The 5,494-nt window shown below is 44.9% G+C and overlaps 1 long non-coding RNA gene across 1 annotated transcript; it reads right to left on the bottom strand.

Moving 5' to 3' along the window:
* Positions 1-2,565: 2,565 nt before the first annotated feature.
* On the bottom strand, positions 2,566-5,279 carry LOC142012187 (uncharacterized). The gene is made up of 3 exons (XR_012645280.1): positions 5,027-5,279; positions 3,184-3,345; positions 2,566-2,602 (listed from the first exon to the last, which is right to left on the bottom strand). It is a non-coding gene; the product is annotated as an uncharacterized LOC142012187 (long non-coding RNA).
* Between the last annotated feature and the right edge of the window lie 215 nt (positions 5,280-5,494).

The raw sequence follows: 5,494 nt of genomic DNA on the forward strand, positions 1-5,494 counted from the left end.
CAGCCCCAGGCCAGGGTTTCCCCCTGCCCCAGTCTGCACCACCCCAATGCCACTGTGCTGGGGCCATGGAAAAGAGAAATGACCCCAACCCCTAATCCCCACTCCACCACTAAGGCGGGAAAGAAAAGAGCTATGGGTGTGGTGCCCACCCCAGCCATTTTCACCAGGGCTGGAGAAAACCACCACAGGCCTAGGTCCCTTGTCTGCCACACTGCTCTCGCCAGGGCCAGGGCAAGGCACCATGGCTCCGCCTCCACAGTTCACTCTGAAGCCCCCACCCTGCCCCAAGAGCAAGCCCGCCCCAGCCTCCCCTGGAGAGTGGGAAAGCAGCTCCCCACAAGGAGCTTTGGCTGGGGCTGCAGAAGCCATCCTGGCCCAGCCAACCCCTCAGAAACACTGGGGCCAGGAACTGCAACCTGGGCCCCTGTGAGGAGATGCAAGAGCCAGGCATGCAGCCTTATCCCATCCCCCACAAACCAGCTCCACCTTCACTGCTGTGGCCAGCCCTAGTAGGCCCCCTCAGGCCTCCAACCCCTGCCCTGACTCTCCCACAATACTGAATCCTCTGCTCTCAGCCCCACCTCCAACCCTCACCACACCAAACCCACCCCTTCCACTAAGCCCTCCACTCTCCCAGCCCCTGCATTCCCTGCCCTCAATCCACCCCTGCCCTAAGCTGCCCCCACACCAAAACCCCTGCTGTGACATCCAGCCACACCTCCATCCCCTACCCAGACACCCCTCACTCACACCAATTATTTGCATAAACCTTATACATTTTCCTTTTATTTTCCAAACAGAAGAAAAAACCCACCTTACTTCACTTAAATACCCAAGCAACGCCAGGTTAATTTGCTAGTGAAACATAAAGCAGAGATGCAAAACCAATTTACATCTCAAGTATGTTGTATTGTTAATGTCTGAAAAAAAATTAAAGGAACTTGGAACATAAACTGTCCCATTTCCTAAGAATACCTTATAAATGCTGCACTGAGAGACAGCTGCATAGGATCTTCAAGAATCATGGCCTTTCTGCTTCATAATCTGGTCTGATTTGATTTATTGCTGTCTGATTTACTGCCACATCTGGCAACTCAGGGCTAAGGGTGGTTTATGGAGAAGGAATTACTCCCTGGTGCCTTTATAATTACAACAGACAATACGTAGACAGTATGCACAACATAACTTTATTCCTTGTGAACAGTTAGTTAAAACTTCTGGCAGAATTAGAGGGGAGATTAAATCCAAAACTAAAACTACGGATTGGCTTGGAATCTCATTGTTATACCTTTTAATATCCTGAATGATTCATGGCACAAACCAAGGTACTTTTTTCTTTAAACTCCTACTGATTGCCTGAAAGAAATTACCTGAAGAGGAAAGGTCCTTTGCGGGAAGAGCAATGAGCAAAGCCATCCAGGAGTATGTATTTATGGAAGATTAAATGTCACCCACATCCAGTAATCACAATTATGGCCAGAATTTTCGGAAGTGCTCAGCAGTCATGACAAAGGACAGATCTTCAGCAGGCCTCAGGGAGCTTGGCCAAAGAAGTCATCGTGGGAGGTCCTGAGCACTTGGAAATCTGGTGCCAATTTTGGGTGCTGAGCACCTGAAAATCTGGCCCTATGGTCGTGTCTACACTAGCCCCAAACTTCGAAATGGCCACGCAAATGGCCATTTTGAAGTTCACTAATGAAGTGCTAAGATGCATATTCAGCGCTTCATTAGCATGTGGGCGGCCGCTGCGCTTCGAAATTGATGCGGCTCGCCCCTGCGCGGCTCATCCAGACGGGGATCCTTTTCGAAAGGACCCCACCTACTTCGAAGTCCCCTTATTCCCATCTGCTCATGGGAATAAGGGGACTTTGAAGTAGGCGGGGTCCTTTCGAAAAGGAGCCCTGTCAGGACGAGCCGTGCGGCAGTGAGCTGAGTCAATTTCGAAGTGCCGCAACCGCCCACATGCTAATGAGGCACTGAATATGCATTTCAGCACTTCATTAGTAAACTTCGAAATGGCCATTTGCGTGGGCATTTCGAAGTTTGGGGCTAGTGTAGACATGGCCTGGGAGTCATAAAAGCAGCACACTGTTTTACTGAAACTGACGCATTAAAAGGTGGCTAATGCTAGAGAAAAAAGGAAGAGTTCTCTGATTCTCAGGGGTCTAACTGGCAATTTGTCTTTTGCTCATTTGCTCACCAACTGCTCATCTGTCCCCAAGCCCACCAAAATGTCCTGAGACATGCCTGTAACTACAGACAGTTGGCCTGATCTAGCAGGACTTAGCTGCAAGGTCTGAGCCAGTGCATTTACTAACAGATAAATTCACAAAAGTAGGTGTTCAGAAATATGTTAATTCATCCTGTCAAAGAATGAGTGTTGCAGTGGGCATAAGGAACAACCCTGAGAAAATTAAAAGTTGCATACCATAGATTTTACCTGCATGTGCCTTTGTATACGTATCATTTAGTATCTAATTCAGGGGCCAGCAACCCCCGGCACAGGTACCAAGAGTGGCACATGAGTCAATTTTCATTGGAAGGTGAGGTGGGAGCTCAGCCTCACTTCCCTCCCCAGTGCAGCCAGAAGCTTGCTCAAAGCCTGCGGATTAACAAAAGACCAGTTAGTGCTAACAAACGCAGCCTAAACACTAAAGCTCTGCATCATCATTTATTAATGAAGCTGTCGTAAGTAGGACTATTAGTGACTTTAAAAAGTATCACCAGCTCTTGGACCGTACATAGAGGTCAAATGGTCAAATTGCAACACTCTGCCTCGGCAAGGTTGCTGACCCCTGCTCTAATTCTATGGTAAGAGCCTCCAAAGTACAATCTTTTATAGACTTGACTGGGATTTAGATCAGGGTTCTGGTACAGGCTCCTGCTTATGCAGGATTGTCCTAAGAACACAGAATATAGGACAGGAAAGTGGCACTAAGAGTCTGTTCTACTCTCACAGGCAAATCTGTTATACCATCCCATTCGAAAAATGATCAAGCTCTATTTTAAAACTAGCTAATTTGTTTGTCCACAATCCTTCTATTGGAAGGCTGTTCCAGAACCTCACTCCTTTGATGGGTAGAAATTGGGTATGTTCCACTGCATGCAAACAGAGAAATTAGAAAAAAAGATATAAAATACTCTTGGCTGGAAGGTGCAACATAATACTACTTAATGTCTTACAGTTCAGAACATGCAGGATCACCGAAACATAGAGAAACAAGGCAGGCTGCTCCCTACAGCACACAAGGCAACTCATCCCTCCATCTTCAGGCTGGCTGGCTGCAAACTGACTGCTAGCCTTCTGGTTCCCCACCTGGGGTCCGTGAGGGTATTCCAGGGTGTCTGTGCAAAACAAATAAAAGATAAATAAAAATGATCATAGAAAATAAGTTTTAAATAAATTGCAAAGCTACAATCGATTATTATTTTAAATGAAATATTTTCCAATAATGTTATTAATTGCTGTCCGAAAATATATGTTGCAGTTTTATTTTTCATTTAATGAAGTGTACACAGAGCTAGAATTGGCTTTGATGGGGGTCTGTGAAGAGTTTGGGGGGTAATTAGGAGTGCATGAATGATTTGGGGAGGTGACTGGGGGTCCACACTAGTGAAAAGGTTGGGAGCCATTGTCCTAGCCTTTAAATGGAACTAGGTAAAAACCCTGAAAATTAGAGTGACCTGCTACAGTTTTAATGGAGTTTTCAAAAACCACAAAAACTCCATCTAATTTTCCAATCTACATTTACTCATAGCCAGTTGAACCTAGACTGAACAAAGTCCAAGAAAGTATAAACAGCTCAACAATGGCAATTCTACAGTCTCTCCTGGGAGCTTACTCAAGGCTCTGATTGTCAGAAGATTTTATGGTTGGAAAGTTTGCCTGACATTCTATTACATCTCCCTGGTTAAGGGCTTTCCTCATATTAGGATTGTCATGTGTTGCAGGAATGCCTCAAAATTGAGGCCAGAGTTCAGGCTCCCCTTTAGTCAAAGATGTAAACCTATTACAGAGTTATAAACCTCGTAGCTATGACAGGACAACTCATAAAGGAGTATCATGTGTCTCCATTTGACTAAGATTTTTTGGATGAAGAAGTGGCATAAATACAATTTTATTTGGGGTTTAGAAACGTCCCTTGATAAAGTACCTCATAAGATATAGCTATGGAAATTAACTTGCTGCTTGGTGAGTGGTATGTACCATCATACATCAGTAGTGGCTGGCAAAGAGATAGAACACAAAGTGCACAAATGATCAACCAAATAAGACAGAAGGTTGATAGCATGGCACTTAAATGATCCGTGTTTTTCAACAAATCATTGATTTGGAAGAGGGAATGTGACAAATAGAAGGATGCGCCCCTAGCCCCCCCCACACACTTTTTTTTGGGTGTATAACAAATACTTCCATGTATCTGTGGTGTTTTAACAGGCTAGGAGGTTCCCACACTGGCAGACAACTCTGATTCAGACCAGAAAGGAGACTCACCATCTTCAAAGAGGGAGGGATATTGCTGTGGATAAGAGTCACCATAAAATAATACCAAAAGCTATTCACCTTGTTGACCCTGATCAAAACTTCTAAGAATTGAGGCCTGAGGTACCAGACTCCCTGGAGATGTAGATAAGGCACATAACATTAATTTTTTCATCTAGAATCTTCAGGAAAGATTCTTAAGGGAGGGACAGGGTAATGCTGAAAGGCAGAAGACAAAGGACTAGAACACTGGTTTCCTGATGACCATAGACAACTCACAGACGATCTTCTTCCATTTTACACTTTAAGGGGACACACTCTTATTGAGCTTTACATTCCCAAAAGTCTCAAGCTTAGTTATAGTAAGGGATGTGTTAAGGTTCAACCATTTTTCTCAATGCTTTTGGGCATTTAAATAAAGTTACTTAAAGAACCGCAAAGTTGCCTTGGAAAGTTCCCATCTGTCCCCAGAGCGAGGTTACTCCAGAGGCACCCTCACAACACAGGAATCTGCAAAATAAAGGAGACTGTGGACCTACGTACCTTCTCCTGTTTCGGTCTTGCAGGTCCAGGATCACAGGATACTCCTAAGGAAGGAGGAACTGCACAGTCAATGGGTAACCAAGAGACCCAAGGAAAACAAGTGGTGCAGCGTGTTTAAACGTATCGTGGGGATGATGACACCTTCTGACAATGAACTATTTTCTGTGGTTAAGTCTGGACAGGCTTCTGAAGCAGCTCACTGAGATTCTCCCAGTGGAATTCCCTCCAATCTCTTCTGGTAGATGAAGGAGCATATCCCTAGCAGGAGGCCCAACAGGATCTAATTTTCTCTAGAAGCAGAAAAAGTGCAAATTCAAGTCACCAACTTGACCATGTAGAAATTTAGATCAGATGCCCCAAGTCAAAAGTTCAATCAGGTCATCTCCTAAGTATTCTGGTTTAAATGTCTCTCTGTGCAGTCACGTTCAGGGCAATGTATAGATAGGGATGAGGCTTGGAGACAGTGTG

This window comes from Carettochelys insculpta, chromosome 4 (genome assembly GCF_033958435.1).
Source record: "Carettochelys insculpta isolate YL-2023 chromosome 4, ASM3395843v1, whole genome shotgun sequence".
Lineage (NCBI taxonomy): Eukaryota > Metazoa > Chordata > Testudines > Carettochelyidae > Carettochelys > Carettochelys insculpta.